At 34.8% G+C, this 19,043-nt stretch overlaps 1 pseudogene across 1 annotated transcript; it reads left to right on the forward strand.

Annotated features, from left to right (window-relative positions):
- Positions 1 to 640: 640 nt before the first annotated feature.
- Positions 641 to 12,479, forward strand: LOC309627665 (trifunctional enzyme subunit beta, mitochondrial pseudogene; annotated as a pseudogene). The gene has a single exon. The product of its transcript is annotated as a trifunctional enzyme subunit beta, mitochondrial pseudogene (transcript).
- Positions 12,480 to 19,043: the final 6,564 nt, after the last annotated feature.

Genomic DNA, 19,043 nt, shown 5'->3' on the forward strand with positions numbered 1-19,043 from the left:
AAGGAGAAATAGACTTTCTCAGATAAATAAAGCTTGAGGGAATTTGTTGCCAGGAGACATGTCTTGCAAACGATGTTTTTAAAAGTTTTCTGGCAGAGGAGATGAGGCTCAGAGGCTGCCCCAGCACCTGCAGGAGAGCTCTGCCTGGGCTCGGGAACATCCTAGCCAGACTCACCTGAGCACAGAGCATCCTGGAGACAGTGAACCTGCCAGTCACCAGGGAGGCCACCATTCTGAGGTGAAGAGTAGAAAGTGCTTAAAGTTGGGGTAGGGGAGCAGAGGACTTTACTTTCTGCAGCCTGGTGCTAGCCAAGCCCCCAACATACTTCCTGACTAACCTCACCCCACCCCCATGCTAACTTCCTGTAGGTCCCTTAACACTGCCCTTCACTTTGGCTAAAGGGGCAGAAAGAACTCTTCCTCCATTGAAAGGAAGAAGGCCCATCAAGGAGAGGTCATATGCCTGGTTGTCTAGTCAGGTGACTGGCAGAAGCTAGGCCTCTGGAGCCTGATGGCCTGCACAACGGTTCTTTCTAGGCTGGATCCACCTCTAAGTCCCTCTGACCTCTGAAACTTAGGGCCAAGCCCTACCCACAACGGGAGCCCAAGCATATGAGAACTAAGGTGGGACCATTTCAGGATGACTTCCATCTTGACTTACACTTGAAAAAAACCTTCCAAGTTCAGAAAAATGGGCCCTCAGATTTTCTTGAGTCCTCTGAGCTGTTCCTACTAGCTACCAGCTGCCCCAGCTGCCCAGACCAAATCAAAGAAGACCTTGGCTAAACCCTATAAAAGAAATGTGGTAGTGGCAGATGACGTTCACACTCCATTTCTGCTGCCAGGCACCTCATATAAAGACTTGATGACATGTGATTTGGCTAGAGGAGTACTTTCAGATTTGTTGCATCAGACCAGTGTCCCAAAGGAAGTTGCTGATTATATCATCTTTGGCATAGTTATACAGGAAGTGAAAACAAGCAATGTGGCTACAGAGGCTGCCCTTGGAGATGACCTCTCTGACACATCTCCTGCATACGCTGTCACCATGGCTTGCATTTTTGCTAACCAAACCAGGACCACAGGTTTTCGCTTGATTACTTCTGGCCAGTATGATGTGGTCATGGCAGGTGGTGTAGAGTTAATGTCCTATGTCCCCATTTGTAATTTGAGGTAACGCATGCTGGATCTCAATAAGGCCAAGACTCTAGGTCAGTGACTATCTTTAATCTCTAAATTCAGATTGAATTTCCTATCATATGAGCACGACCATGTATCACTCTGAAGACTGACTTGCCTCTGCCTTGCTGTTTCTCGACTGGAACAGGGTGAGTACACACTGCACTTGCACAGTCTGGCCAAGAAGGCACAGGATGAAGGACTCCCTTCTGATGTTGTATATCTTCAAAGTACCAGGAAAAGATACAGTTACAAAAGATAGTGGCATTTGTCCTTCTTGAAGCAGATGGCCAAAATAAAACCTGCATTCATCAAGCCCTATGGCACAGTGACAGCTGCAAATTCTTCTTTCCTGACTGATGGTGCATCTGCAATGCTGAGGAAAAGGCTCTGGCCTTGGGTTATAACCCGAGGGCATATTTGAGGGATTCTGTGCATTTGTCTCAGGATTCAAAAGATCAACTTTTACTCAAACCAACATATGCTACTCTAAAAGTGCTAGAAAAGGTAGGATTAACAATGAATGGTATTGATGCTTTGGAATTTCATGACGCTTTCTCAGGTCAGATTTTAGCTAATGGTAAAGCCATAGATTCTGATTAGTTTGTACAAAACTACACGGATTAAAAAAAGGTTGCGTTGCCTCCTTTGAAGACGTTTAACAACTGGGGTGAGTCACTGTCCTTGGGACACCTGTATGGAGCCATTGGCTGCCAAAAAGTTATGGAAGGAAGCAGGCCAGTATGGCTTAGTGGCTGTCTATGCAGGTGGAGTGAAGGGCCATGCTATGATAGATAATAGACCAGGAAAAGGTGACTTGGAGTTTCTGTGCAACACTCACACTAGACAAGGCCATTTCAGTACATTACTGAATGACATATATAGTTACTACTTCTCTTAGGAAAACACAATTTGTGGCCTTCTGTTAAACCTTTGCAATTAAACCTTGCTAGTGTTCCGAGCTTTCCAGTAATAATGGTTTACTGCTCTTTCAGGGATTTCTTAGTCACCATAATCTCACACAGTGATATGTTTAAGCAATTGTTTTTGGTCTCTATTTTCATTAAAGATTAAACAAGGGGTTGCAATTTGAGAAAGAGATTAGCTAGGGTTTGGAATCATCTTTGTAATATTGGCAAAAAATACTCATTCATGTTTGTGACCTAAAGATAAATGTTTTCCTATAAAATACAAACCAATGTGGCTCCATCTTTATGGAAAGATAATTCAGAATTTACACATCACTTAAAACTTACAGTAAATATTAAGATATATAAATACCATATTTGTTAACTGGAGTTAACAAACTCCAGTTCTCTTAAACTGGAGAAGTATTGGGGGAAAAAAGTTCTTTAAAGACAAGGAAAATAATAAAGATCAGAAATTCAGATCTACATGAAGAAAGGAAGAGCATAAAAGGAATAAGTGAAAATATAATAAAAACTTTTTTTAATTATTAGTTGACCTAACAGATATTTGTTCAAAAAATAATACCAACAATGTATTTGATTATGTATGCTTATATATATATATTTCAAATATATATATGCTTATGTATGCTTACATATAAGTGAAAAGAATGACAGCAATGATACAAAGAATGAAAAGAAATAATTATGATTATTGTGTTATTATTAGGTACTCACACTACTCATGAAGTGGTATACTGTCATTCAAAAAGGGACTTAAATTATATATGTAAATGTCTATTGCCACATTTATGGCAACCATAAAAATGGTAAAAAGTAGAAGTATAACCTATATGCAAAGAAAGGAGGAAAAATGGAATCATATAAAATGCTCATTTGAAACCACCAAAGGCATACAAAAAGTGAAAGGCAAAAATAGGAACACAGAAGGAGAGCATTAAATAGAAAGCAGTAATAAAGAGGGTAGATATGAGTCCAAATATATCAATGATCACTGTGAACATCAATGGTCCAAATGCACCAATTAAAAGAAAAAAGATTGTCAGAGTGAACCACAAAATAAGACCCAATTATCTGATGTCTACAAGAAACTCATTTTAAATATAAAGATACATATAGATTTGAAGTAAATGGCTGGAGAAAAATATATCACAGTAATACTAATCAAAGAAAGCAGAAGTAGCTACATTAATTTCAGATGGAGTAGATTTCAAAGAAAGAAAATTATTAAGGATAAAGAAGGGCATTATGTAATGATAAAGGGGTTAATTTTCCAAGAAGGCATTACAATCCTTAACATGTATATGTCTAACAACAGAGCATCAAACTATGAGAGGCAAAAACTGATAGAACTACAAGGAGAAATAGATGAATCCACTATCATGGTTGAAGACTTCAAATCCCTCTATCAGAAATGGACAGATTGAGTAGGCAGAACAGCAGTAAGGACATAGTTGAACAAAACATCACCATCAATCAACTGAATATAATTGACATTTATAGACTAAATCTTCCAACAACAGCAGCATACACATTCTTTTCGAACTCACATGGAACATTCCCCAATATGGACCATATTCCTGGTCTAAACACACCTTACAATTTTAAAAGAAGAGAAATCATATAATGTCTATTTTCAGATAACAATGAAATTTAACTGGAAGTCAATGATAGAAAGATAAATGGAAAATCCCAAAATATGTGGAGATTAAACAACACACTTCTTAATAACACATGAGTCAAAGAAGAAATCTGGAGACAAATTTTAAATCATTTTTTCCTAAATTAAAATTAAAAAACAACTTATGAAAAATTGTGGGATGCAGCAAAAGCAGTACTTAGAGGGATTTTATAGCATCAAATGCATATACTATAAAAGAAGAAACATTTAAAATCAGTAATCTAAGTTTCCATAGGAAGAACCTAAAAAGAGAATAGAAAACAAAATCCAAAGTAGGCAGAAGAAAAGAAATAGTAAGAATTAGAGCAGAAATCAATGGAATTTAAAACAAGAACTAAATAGATTAGATCAACAAAACCAAAAGCTGTTTCTTTGAAAAGATAAAATAAATTGATAAATCTTTAGCCTAGTTGAGAAAAAAAGACAAGTCACAAATTACTAATATCAGAAATGAAAGAAGTAGCATCACTACAGACTCTATGGACATTAAAAGGATAATGAAGGAATACTATAAACAATTCCATGTCCACAAATTTGATAACCTAGATTAAATGGGTCAGATCCTTTAAATACCTAATTTGCCAAAAATCACACAAAAGAGAAATAGATAATCTTAATAGCCCTATACTTATTAAATAAATTGAATTGACAATTAATAACCTTCCAAAACAGGAAGCACCAGGCCCAGGTGGGTTCACTGGTGAATTATACCAAATCTCTATGGAATAAATTGTACTAGTTATTTACAAGGTTTATCAGAGGATGGAAGCAGAGGAAATGCTTCCTAACTCATTCTATGTGGCCAGCTTCACCCTAATACTAAAACCAAGCAAAGACATTACAAGAAAATAAAACTATAGGCCAAAATCTCTCATGAGCATAGATGCAAAAATCCTCAACAAAATATTAGCAAGTTGAATGCAACAACGTACAAAAAGAATTACACACTACAACCAAGTGGGATTTATTACTGTTAAGCAAGGCAGGTTGAGCATTCAAAAATGAGTTAATGTAATCCATCAATAGGCTAAAAAAGCAAAATCACATGATCATATCAATAGATGCAGAAAAAGTATTTGATAAAATCCAGCCACCGCTTATGATAAAAACTCTCAGTAAACCAGGAATAGAGCCAAACATTCTTAACTTGATAAAGAATATCTATAAAAATTCTACAGCTAACATCAAACTGAATGGTGAGAAACTTGAAGTTTTCCCATTAAGGTCAGAACAAGGCAAGGATGTCTCCTCTCATCACTCTTTTTCAGTACTGTACTAGAAGTTCTAGCTAGTGCAGTAAAACAAGAAAAGGAGGTAAAAGGTATATGGAGTGGGAAGGAAGAGATATAATTATCTCTGTTTGTAGATGACATGATTATCTGTGTCAAAAATCTGAAAGAACTGACAAAACTAATAAATGATTATAGCAAGGTTGAAGAATACAAAATTAATATATACAAATCAATTATTTTTATACAATTATATATCAGCAATGAAGAAGTAGAATTTGAAATTAAAAACACTATACCATTTACACTAGTACTAAAAAAGTGAAATAGGTATAAATCTAACAAAATGTGTACAAGCTCTATATAAGGAAAACTATAAAACACTGATGAACAAAATGAAAGAAAAACTAAATAAATGGAGAGATAGTTCATGGCCGTGTGTAGGAAAACAAAATTGTCAATATTGTTAAGATGTCAGTTTTCCCTATCTTGGTCTACAAATTTAATGCAATCTTAGTCAAAATACTAGCAAGTTATTTTTTGGATATGGACAAACTGATTCTACGGTTTATATGGAGAGTCAAAAGAACTAAAATAGCCAAGAAAATACTGAAGAAGAACAAAGTTGTAAGACTGACACTGCCTGACTTCAAGACTTACTATACAACTACAGTAATCAAGAAAGCATGGAATCAGTGAAAGAATAGAAAATTGATCAGTGGAACAGAATAGAGAGCCTAGAAGGAGACATATAAATATAGTCAACTGATTTTTGACAAAGGAGTAAAAGCAATACTATGGAGCAAAGACAGTCTCTTCAAGAAATGGTGCTGGAGCAATTGGACATCCACAAGCAAAAAAAAAAAAAAATGAGTTTAGACACAGAGCTCACATCCTTCACAAAAATTAACTCAAAATGGATCAGAGATGTAGGTGTGAAACACAAAACTATAAAACTCCTAGAAGATAACATAGGAGAAAACCTAGATTACCTTGGGTATGGCAAAGACATTTTAGATACAACACAAAAGGCATGATCCATGAAAGAAATAACTTACAAATTGGATTTAATTAAATTTACAAACTTCTGTTCTATGAAAGACAATATCAAGAGAACGAGAAGACATAGACTGGGAGAAAATATTTGCAAAAACCACATCTGATAAAGGACTATTATCCAAAATATACAAAGAACTCTTAAACCTCAACAGCAAGAAACAAACAACCTGATTTAACAAATGGGCCAAAGACCTTCGCATACCTCACCAAAAAAAGATACACAGATGGCAAATAAGCATACAAAAGATGCTCCACATCATGTCATCAGGGAAATGAAACTTAAAATGACATAGCCCTACAAACCTATTAGAATAATCAAAATCCAAAACACTGACAATCCCAAATGCCGGTGGTGATGTGGAGCAGCATGAACTCTGATCACTGCTGATGGCAACGCAAAGCGGTGCAGCCACTTGTAAAGAGAGTTTGGTGGTTTCTTACAAGAGTAAATATACTCTTACTGTATGATTCAACAATCATGTTTCTTGGTATTTTACCCAAAAGATCTGAAAACTTATTATGTCCAAACAAAAAAACCTGCACATGGATGTTTATAGTAGCTTTATTCATAATTGTCAAAAGTTTGAAGTAACGAAGATGTCCTTCATTAGGTGAGTAAGTAAGTAAACTGTGGTACATCCAGACAATGGAATACTATTCAGCGCTAAAAAGAAATGCACTATCAAGCCATGAAAAGACATGGAAGTAACGAAGATGCCCTTCATTAGGTGAATAAATAAACAAACTGTGGTACATCCAGACAATGAAATACTATTCAGCGCTAAAAAGAAATGCACTATCAAGCCATGAAAAGACATGGAGGAACCTTAAATGCATATTACTAAGGGAAAGAAGCCAATCTTAAAAGGCTATGGACTGTATAATTCCAACTCTATAATATTCCGGAAAAGGCAAAACAATGTGGACAGTAAAAAGATCAGGGGTTGCTGGTGGGTGTGTGGGAGGGAGGAATGAATTGATGGAGCAGAGAGAATTTCAGGACAGTGAAAACACTCTGTATCATACCATAATGATGAATGCATGTCATTATACATTTCTCCAGACCTATAGAATTTACAGCACCAAGAGTGAACCATAATATAAATTATGGACTTTGGGTAATTGTGATGTATCGATGTAGGTTCACCGATTTTAACAAATGTACCTCTCTGATGGGGGATGTTGATAACCGGGGGAGGCTCTGCATGTGTGGAGGCCAGGGGTATATGGGAAATCTCTGTACCTTCCCCTCAATTTGTGAACCTAGTACACAAATTTTATTTTATCTAAAAAATAAAGTCTTAATAAAACAACACCACCAAATTTTTAATCACGTATTTAAGAGAGAAGGAAAAGTAGGTTTGTTTAATAGGTGAAGAGGAGAAATAACCTTCAAGCTGGGCATGTAGAACCATATAATATAAAGATGGGAAGAAAGAGATAAGCAAGAGTGAATTGTTAGATTTAGCTTGAAAGTGAAAGAGGCAGTAACCAAAAGACTTCCCAGGTTTCTGAAGATGCCATTTGATTGCCAAAGTCGCTGTTTTAACAAAATTATTTGGAAGCCCTCTAGACCCCTCTGAAGTTTGTCTTCCTTTTTGTCATAAGTCCTATCAGTAGCCTCCAGAAAAACATGTAGAGATTCGTCAGTTTCATTCTTCAAATCTCTAATGTATCTTCTGGGAAAATGACACATCAACAGAATCCATTACTCCAATCAATATTTCAGGAAGCCCTGAGAGCATATGCTTGCCAGTGACAATCTATGTTATCACTCCAAAGGAAAGGTGAACATTCCTTCCTAGCCTTTTTTTAAATGGATGTTAGATATTGCATGAGAAAATATCAAACCTATCCATTTCACTAATAAGGAAGTTCTGTTTCATTGGGAAACTATTGGTTGTTCAATGAAAAAAGGAATGACACATTCATGGGAAAATGGTCATTTATAAATGGATATCTATCCGTCACATTACTGTAAAACAATTACTTGAGAAAAAGCATCCTCAGCAGAACTAAAGACTTGAGAAATAAGGTCTCTGTAATTGCTATTATGAACAATTATAGTCCTTACATACTCATTTTAAATTTATTTGTTTATTTTTGGCTGTGCTGGGTCTTCGTTTCTGCGTGAGGGCTTTCTCTAGTTGTGGCGAGCGGGGGCCACTCCTCATCGCGGTGCGCGGGCCCCTCACTATCACGGCCTCTCCTGTTGCGGAGCACAGGCTCCAGACGCGCAGGCTCAGTAGCTGTGGCCCACGGGTCCAGCTGCTCCGCGGCATGTGGGATCTTCCCAGACCAGAGCTCAAACCCGTGTCCCCTACATTGGCAGGCAGATTCTCAACCACTGCGCCACCAGGGAAGCCCCCATACTCATTTTAATACTTCAACTTTTCAATGATAACAGTTCTAATGTCTAAATATGAGAAAAAAACATCACCAGCACCTGGTTGTTTCTTCCTATCCCTTTCACACATTTAAATACTAAATTCCTAAAACATTTTAAAAGAATATATTGTTTCACTTTCTTCTTCCACATTTATCTATTTAACCATCTGTCTGTTTACCTACCTGCCTTTCTACTGCCTACTTACCTACCTATTAATTATCTATCTTTCTATCTCAATAAGAGTTTCATATGGAATACCATAATACAAATTATTCTTTGTTGATCATTTGTAAGATGCTGAAAACTTTGTGATCTTTTGTCAAACAGTTATTAACTCATTAGATTCTCATTGCCCAGTTATAACAACTCTATACTTTAGAAATAGATAAATAATAAGTAATTTTTATGATTTTGTATTTTTTGTTATTTAGGTACATTTAAGGTGTCATGAATATTTGGTAATATGATAGTAAAACTGTTCTATACAGAAATTGTCACTGCAGTATAAAACTAACATGTGTCTTCAATCTGTCTTATTGGGTAGTCTTTTTGGTTTGTGTTAATATAAATCTGGAGTCAAAAATTTATCCTTATTGAAACTCTATTTTCTTTAAGATTATAGTCAAAATTACACTTATTTAAATGAATCTGCTATCATTTGAGCTGAATTAATTTTATTTTTAACAGGTTGAGAATATTTTTCTTTATAAGCTAAACTCAGTTTGAGGCATTTGCACAATACCTTAACAATAAAGATGAAAAATCCTGAGGTAGACTTAGATCTGATAGCTCTATGTATTTAAGATTCTCTTTGTTATTTTTAATCCTCCTTGTACATATTCTCACAGAACGCAATTCAGTGTTTGAGACAAAGTCAATTACTGAAATTCACAGTATATGAGAAACTTTAAACTATGTTTAAAGATACCATTGAGGTGTGGGAAAAAATACAGACTGCTATAGCAAACCATAACTAGGAGACTAAGATGAACTTTTATCTACTCAAGGGGAAAAAGTACAATTCCTCTTGAGATCTGAAGAATTATTTGATATAATCTACACTGATTTTTCATACTACAAAATAAATAATTTGGGGGGAGTTAAAAATGTTAAAAGCATAACGAAATCCAAAATAGGAGGGGATATATGTATACGTATAGCTGATTTACTTTGCTGTACAGTAGAAACTAACGCAACATGGTAAAGCAACTATACTCCAACAAAATTAATTTAAATAAATAAATAAATAAAAATGTTAAAAGCATAAAGAAGTTTAAAAATACCATTTTTTGCTTACAACTTATATCTGCAGTCACCATGTTTTGTAAATTGGTAATATATTTGTTTTCCACTATTCATATATTATTTCAGAAAGTTTCTATTTATTTATCAGAATATTTTATAAATATAAGGATTGTTTACTATATCTATATCTCATGTTCTACCATCAAGAAGAGGAAATATGTAAATACAATAATATTCAGTGTATATTTTAAATCCCCTACCTCCATGTTCCCAGGTGACTGAAAAGAGGAAAGCATGGCACAGGAAATCAAGAGGGGAAAAAGGCAACTTTTAAAAAATCTAGTGTTTCTTACAGGAAGAGAGGAAAAAGAATGGAGGGAGGTGAAAGGAAAACATAGGGTCCTTTTTCAAAATGTTGCCATTGAGATAGGGAGAAGAGAAATGAGCAGATAAAGATAAATAGATAGATAATAGATAATGGATAGATAGATGGATATTAGACTGATATTATGGGCTGAATTGTGTTCCCTCAAAATTCACATATTGAAGTCCTAACCAGAACTTCAGAATGTGATTGCACTTGAAGATGGGGTCTTTAAAGAGGTAATTAAGTTAAAATGAGATCATTAGTGTGGGCCTTGATCCAGTCTCACTGGTGACCTTATAAGAAGAGAACATTTGGACACACAAAGAGACAAAGGGTACACTTACACAGAGGGACAACCATCCAGAGGCAACAAGAGAGCGATCATCTACAAGCCAAGAAGAGAGGTCTCAGGAGAAACCAAACTTGCTGACACTTGGTAGACTCTCAGCCACCATAACTGTGAGAAAGTGCATTTCTGGGGACTTCCGTGGTGGTCCAGCGATAAAGAATCCTCCTTCCAATACAGGGGATGGGGGTTCAATCCCTGGTTGGGGAACTAAGATCCCACATGCCGTGGGGCAACAAAGCCCGCACCACAACTACTGAGCTCGCACACCTCAACGAGAGAGCCCGTGTGCTGCAAACTACAGAGCTCATGTGCTCTGGAGACTGCATGCCACAACTAGAGAAGAGAAAACCTGTACGTCACAACTAGAGAGAAGGATGCACACGGCAACAAAGAGCCCGCGTGCTGCAAAGAGCACCGCAATGGAAAATCCCACATGCCTCAAGGAAGATCCCGCTGCCACAACAAAGCCCAATAAATAAATATTAAAAAAAGAAAAAGAAAAGCTCTTTATGAGCCTTAAAAAGAAAAAAAAAGTGCATTTCTGTTGTTTAAACCATCCAATTTGTGGCTCAAACAAAACAATAAATGTTTTCCCTATCCCTATTTGGGATTCTGTGGGGAGACTGCCTTTTAGAGTGTCTATATGTTAATCTGGAACAGGCCCAACAGACAAACATGCCACCAGGCATTATGCCCACAATTTCCCGAAGCTCCTACAATTTAGGTAATAGAGCGTTTCCTGTGTGCTCCCTGGGGGAGACCCAGAAAGGGTCCATGGACCTGCTCTTGTGAAGGTCCTTCACTGCAGTAAGAGTGTGAGGTGACCCTAAATGGAGGCTGTGGGATGGGATGACCTGAGCCATAAGTACAATAGAGGTTGTGACTTGTCACAGAAAGACTGCAGTGCTAGCAAGAGTTGGCCAGCGAAAGTTGGCAGGGAACCTAGTATTTAATATGATGTATTGCCACGGAAACTACCAAAGACCCACAGGACAGGAGGAGGACAGACCCATGGATCTAAAGACACCTTCTCTTAGCAGTGGAGGCAGGTAAGCTTTTCTCTTAACAGAGATACCAATCTCGGAAGGAGTAGGGAAGGAGAAATCCTAATAAAACCTATATATTTACAAAATGCCAAAGAGAGCGTTTAAAATGAAAGGTCCACTATCTGTGTAATGCCCACACTACCCTGGCCTAAGAGGACTCATGAATACTGATGGGCACCTTAATTTTTTGTTAAATCGCTTATACAGGCAAGAAACCATAATCCCCTATCCACTCCCACTATCGGTGTAAAAATATAAGACTCCACAACAAGTACATGTTTCTCTTTTGCTGAACTCATAAAAGGTAACCCTGGCTTAGGCTATTAAAAGCATTTAAGCTATTGAAGTTGCTGCTTCCAATGATATTTGAGTTGATATTAAAATAGCAGAACGCATTTTATTCTTTCATAAGAAAAGAAATCTGACAGATGGCGAGGAAACTAGACTCTGGAAAGGTAACTAATTATTAGCCCCCATGGAATGGAGGGTCTACAGGAGCTTAAGCACAAGCAGTGTCAGTCACATCTTAGGAAATGGAGTGAATGCGTCTTTGGTGAGGAAGCATAAATAAAACTACAAAGAAATAGGAAGTGAAAGAATGGAAAAGAAATATGGTGGGGAATGGAAAAGAAATATGGTGGGGGGAGAGTAAAGGGCAGAAAAATAAATAAACTCTAATGTTTAACCTCATTTAAATTGTATAATTTCATAGAGACACAGATGTAGAGAACAAACATATGGATACCAAGGGGGGAAGGGGGGGCGATGAACTGGGAGATTGGGATTGACATAGACACACTACTATGTATAAAATAGATAACTAATGAGAACATACTGTATAGCACAGGGAACTCTACTCAATACCCTGTGGTGACCTAAATGGGAAGGAAATCCAAAAAAGAGGGGATATATGTATATGTATAGCTGATTCACTTTGCTATACAGCAGAAACTAACACAACATTGTAAAGCAACTATACTCCAATAAAATTAATAAAAAAATAAATTTTATATTTCAAAATGTTTTCACCAAAACATATTTCTAAACTTTTGTTCCTCAAGGGTCTATGACAGGAGCTAGCAAACTATAAGATGTGAGGAAATCCAAACTTTTGCCAGGCTAACCAAGAAAAAAGAGAGAAGAGACAAATTACTAATATCAGAGACATCTGTATTAAAAATTGAGAGAGATCCTACCCTAGTCATTCAAGATATACCCCACCCGAGATCTCTCTTAGACACAGATTCAAGTGGAAAAAGGAAAACTTTAATCTTATATCCTATTTTCTAGTGTACCAGAGTCAGAGCTCTTCTCAAAACAACCTCTTTGATGAAATGCGGAAAGCAGAAATGTGACTTGGATATTATTGCTTAGTGCAGAAAATACAAGATTTGTAGCAGGCATGATATGAAAATTAGAAAGTAATTCTTCAAGCAGTGAAAGGAAACAGAGTAATCAGTAAACACTAGTGGCTGTCTACTTAATAAGGACACTAGTTTTACCAGGTCTGAGCTAATTGTCATATTCTGGGTTTAAATTAATGAAGTTGTAACAAAATCGTTTTTACACTAAGCAATCTTCTATGTCTTTACTGTGGGTGGGATATGAGACATACTTAGTAAGGTATTAAAACAGACTGTTTGAAAAATAGATTGAACAGATGGTATAATGAACCCAACAACTCAGCAGAGTTTATCCATTTTGAAATTTTACACCAATGCTGATTGTTGAGGTTTTATGAATTTTTTCCTAGATTTTAAAACAGTATTTAAAAATATCTTTTGCAAAATAAATCATTCCTAATTAATTATAACTTAGAAATGATCAAGATAGGTAACTAATAAAAGCAATATTAAACTATCTTTTGAACTTGAATATAAATCATTACATACCGTGGTATTCTGTTTTATAATAACATTAAGATTACTTTTAGATAGTGTACACAAATATATTGACGTGTACCAATCTATGATAAGTAATATGTCTACGATATACTTGATACAATACTATGAAAATCATTCTAAAAAAATTACAAAAACACAGGAATATTGCAAAAATAGGTCATTAAGAGAAAAAACACAAAAATATTATATGACATGATCCAAGTTAAGAATAATATATCTGAATATGTATATATGTACATTTGTGCATCTTTCCATAAAATACTGTATAAGCACCAAAATATCCACAACAATCATCTCTATAGTTGGTTTCACTTTTCATGGAGTTTTATATTTTCTAAACTTCCTAAGATGAACGAGAGTTCTGCTCTGATAAAAAATGTTATGACTTTGCCTTCTAGGTCATTCTAAAATAATTTTGATTTTCTTCTACTGAGTTTCTCTGCATATTCTTCATAAAACCATGACATCAATAAGGAGAGTAAATAAAATTAAACATAACTTATAGTTCAACATATCAGAAGATGAGGATTACTACAAACCTCAATTTATGCATAAATAGATAAATAAACATGATATTCCAGTAGATCGCTCATACCAGAGTTCCGAGTTGAGAATACATGGACTCTGAAGAAACTGCATGCAAAAAAAGGGAAGAGGAGAGCATAGGACTCAAGGGTGATGAAGCAGAGAAATTCATCCCAGAAAGAAAAATTCCTTTTGCTACATAAAAAAATAACCGACGACAACAACAAAAGTAAACTACTGAAAACAAGTCTGAGACCTGATAGATCTCAACAGGAGATAAGAGAAAACATTTGAACACATATAATAACTGAGGTGGAAGTCATAAATATCAATTACTTCTGGTTGAGTAGGAAGTATCAATAAATAGAAAAGGGGCAATAATGTGTGGACATGCAGAAGTGAATACGAAGAAGAAAGTGGGAAGATTAAGGAGTCCTGAAGGAACAAAACTAAATTATAAAGATGAAAGACATACCAAATGCTCCCCTCAACACCACCAAAGGACAAAAGTTGTATGTTGAAAAACAAAATTACACTTTATTGTACTGACTGAAGAGAGTACTCTTGAACTCATAGTTTTGTGAGCTACTTCTAACCACTAACAGCTACTCCCAACAGAAACAACAAAAAGAAATCTAAAACTGGGCAAGTAACTATTAAAAAGAGAACAGAAAGTGAGCACCAAAATATTTCAACAGTTGTAAATTCTTCTTTTAAAAAAAGGCAGAAGAAAACTCTAACAGAAAATTTCAAGCTCAACTTAATATACTTAAACTTAAGCAAGCATTCAGAAATATTAAGGGGGGCACCAAAAAGAACTTCAAAAATAAGAACATAAATGGGCAAAAGCCAGGAAGATATAAAATAGTGACTGATTTTAGGGTCATAAATAAAGAAAAAGGCAAAATTATATCAGCAATAAAGACTAAATTATAAGATTTATAAGGAGGAATAAATTCAATCCCAAATTCATGAAGATCATTGAAAAATACAGTAAGAAAACTAAGATAATGAAAGTGGGAGAGTTTAAGAGGGCAAGAGAGAAAGTAGTTCAAATTGAAGAGAAGCAAAAATCAAGTACATATGGAATTGCAGATCCCAAAGGGGAAAAAAAAACCACAAAGGGGAAGTAATAATAATTATAACTATGATCCAAGAAAAATACCTGGAATTAAAAGAAGATTCATATCTACATACTGATAAAATTGACCTGAGAAAATTGACCTTCAATAGTTAATTGCAAGACATACCCTAGTGATTTTTTTAGACTAAGAACAGAATTAAACTTGAAAGAAAAAAAAAAGAGAGAGAGAAAAAGTCCTTTAGACAGACCCCTAGGAAAAAGAGCAAATTTCATATGAACGTAATTTCTCTTTGAGGAATCTGCTAAAGTATGAGCATCATCCAACACAGACATGACTAAGGAAATTTCAGCAAAAGAATGGATGGTGAGCATTTTATATCTATGCAGTTGTAGACTTATGACTAACATGAAAGCTGGAGGTAAAGAGGTAAGAATACAGTATACGTGTTCAGATAAAGTAGAGATGAAAGACCTAAAAAATACAGGAGAAAAAGAGGAGAAATAGGTGAAAACAGAAAAAGTTCATTGCTGTATAGGTAACGGGAGGGAGTCAAAAGATATCATTTAAAAAGTACAAATCACATAGTATTAGGTTGAAAGTATGCAATTACTGATATTCAGCCATTTTTGAAATAGCAATTCAACTCCTAGGCATGTACCCTACAGGAACAAATATTTATGTCCCCCAAAAGATATAGGTAGGAATGTACATAGAACTTTTATTCACAGTAGCATCAAACTGGGAATAACCTAAATGCCCATGAAGAGTATAATGGAAAAATAAATTGTGGTATATTCATATAGTGGTATAGTAGTAGGAATAAAAAGCACACATTGTCTCAAGCTCTAAACTGTATGAATCTCACAGACATTATGCTAAGCCAGAGAATACAGACACAAAAAAAGTATACACTGTATGAGTGCATTTATTTGAAGTTCAAAAGCACAAAAAATGAATCCATTGTGATAAAAATTAATATAGTGGCTACCTTTGCAGACTGACTTGGAGGCTTCAGGGGCTGGTGATATGCCATGTCTTTAAGTAAGTAGTGAGGATACAGGGGAATATATTTATATAAATTCATCAAGTTGTACGTTTAATTTTTGTACACTTTATATAAACTTTATGCATTTACCTAAAATTCTAAGAAAAAATTAAGCTAAATAATTAAATACCATAAGGTAAATAGCTGACAAAAAATCATTCAGAACAATTTTTCTCCTATACTAAATGTGAAAAAGTTAGGCAAAACTCATGTTTTTTAGTCATGATGTTATCTCAAAGCTGTTGTGGATTAATGAAATTGGTCCTAAAATGTCAGCATTTATTTTCTAAGATTTTTTTTTGGTATGTTTTTTGTTGTTATTGTCTATATGAGTCATCCAAAAGATATATTGATATTTTTACCTATTATACTTGCCTAAAACATATTTGAAATTGGAGGAGTTACTCCAGAGGACAGCAAAGACTATTCAAGCATGACTTTATGCTGCATTTCGTGAAAATAACATTAAAATAAAGTCAGAATTACTAGAATATATAAAATCTGCAGGTAATGGAGATTAAACCCTAATCTAATTAAGATTATATTAGTTATTAAAATATGAAAGCACTATATTGGGAACCAATAAATGAAAATATTTAGAAGATTTTATAAGCCTCAATATAGTTGTTTGGTTAAAAGGCTATCCTCTGCTGGTAAATTTTATGGTCTCAATAATTAGATAGGGGAAATCCAAATACAATTTTTACATTCCTTTAAGTAAGCAGGTTCTGGAGCTAAATATCTAGGTCTGCTACAACTATTTGGTACTAAGTAGTTAGTCCTTTCTCAAAAGACTGACAGTACAATTGAGAGTAAAGGTCTCTTTTTGTTTCTGTATTATATGCTGGTTTAAAACACTTAAAAACAAGTTAGATATCCAGTTTTATTTTTATTGATAAGCTATATGGCAGTCAGGTTAGTTAAAACATAAAGGATGTGTTGTGTGTATCTAATTTTTAAAAGATCTGGAAGAAAATCTAAGCACTTTGTTAACCATCTTGATAGAAAAGGTATGGAATGAAATTACAGTCTCTACTAAGAAAATTACTGTGCATGTCAAAGTTTATTTAATACAAAAGTCTATTTTGCCATTTTTCACTATTCTAGAATGTAACAGGATGGGGAATGTCAGGATATACAATTAAATCTGAACTCAGAATACTGATCTTGAAAATAAGTGTATGTACAGGTTGAGAATTCAGTAGCTAAGTGAAAATGGAGAGGTAACTGATTACTTCAGCTCTCTGAAAGTTTTGTAAAGTAAAAAGAAAAGGTCTATGGAGAACAGGGCGGAGGTTCCTTAAAAAACTGAAAATAGAGCTACCATAGGATCCAGCAATCCCACTCCTGGGCATATATCCGGAGAATACCATAATTTGAAAGGATACATGCACCCCAACGTTCCCTGAGGCTCTGTTTACAATAGCCAGGACATGGAAGCAAACTAAATGTCCATCAACAGAGGAATATATAAAGAAGATGTGGTACATAGAATATTACTCAGCCATAAAAAGGAATGAAATAATGCCATTTGCAGTGACATGGATGGACATAGAGATTGTCATACTGAGTGAAGTAAGTCAGACAGAAAAAGACAAATATCATATGATATCGCTTATACATATGTGGAATATTTTAAAAATGGTACAAATGAACCTATTTACAAAACAGAAATGAGTCACAGATGTAGAAAAAAAACTTATGGTTACCAAGGGGGAAAGGGAGGAGGGATAAACTGGGAGATTGGGATTGACATATACACACTGCTATATATAAAATAGATAACGAATAAGAACCTACTGTATAGCACAGGGAACTCTATTCAGTACTCTTTAATAACCTATATGGGAATAGAATCTAAAAAAGAGTGGATGCATGTATATGTATAATTGATCCACTTTGCTGTACAGCAGAAACTAATAAAACATTGTAAATCAACTATCCTCCAATAAAAATTAATTTTAAAAAGTAAAAAAAAAAAAAAAAAAAAAAAAAAAAGCTAGTGTATGTGAAAACAACAAAGAGAAAGAAAAGGTACCTGATTTCTCTATTGGCCTGTTAGCCAAAGGCACAGTCCTTACTCTCTTACCTTACTGCCTATTCAGGAACTAGCCAAATAATAGGGTAGACAGTCTGATTTCAGTCCTTGTGCTTTCAGGAACTCTTCTTTAATTCATTCTGCTATTTGTTTCCACCGGATGGAATTTTTCTTAAAATGGGAAATAAAAAACCTTATTATTACTTTCTAAAATATAGCTCTACTCCTACTGCTTGAATATCTTGCAAATAAAAGACATAAGGGTTAGACTGAGAAAATGACATTGAAAGAATTTTCATTTCTTTTGAAATGTATTATCACATTTATTTTAACTTCATTGAAATAGGAACAAAACAATATCCTGAAGAGTTTTCCTACAATATTTTAATTTAAAAAAACTGGATAGTAAGTCCATAGTTTTCTAACATTTTAGCTGTCTTCAACTCACAAAGGTAAAGCCTGATGAATTCTGGTATCAAGTCAAATTTATCTAGAATTTTGTGTAAACACATAAAACACTAATGTCTGAGGATATTTAAACTGTTCTCTGTTTCTTTAAATCCAAATATCATTTTGTATAATTGACTGGCTTCTAAAGGGCTTCATTATGAAAACTGGAAATTAGATTTATAAAAAATTAACTTTAATGAGTGTATAAGTCTACAAAGTTCAAACGAACTGGATAAGAGAAAAATGTCTGCTTTAACAATTTTAAAGACATGGGCTTTCTCATTATAGTCACAGTTGACTTCCTCAGTTGCCTCTGTGGCCTCTTCCTGTTCATGCCTTCCCACATATGCTTTTCCCTTGCTTAGGACTTTTTTTCTAAGCTAAAAACAAGCATAGGTATCATGTGTTTCAAAGAACTTAAGAAGAATCTTCCCAATTCTCTCTAGATACTCAGTGTGAGCTTACATCTCAGACAATTTTAGGTATAACTTTTGGATTATCTCCCTACTAATTAACTTAGAGA

The sequence above is a fragment of the Balaenoptera borealis genome, assembly GCF_965194805.1.
Source record: "Balaenoptera borealis genome assembly, chromosome: 4".
In the NCBI taxonomy this organism is placed as follows: Eukaryota; Metazoa; Chordata; class Mammalia; order Artiodactyla; family Balaenopteridae; genus Balaenoptera; species Balaenoptera borealis.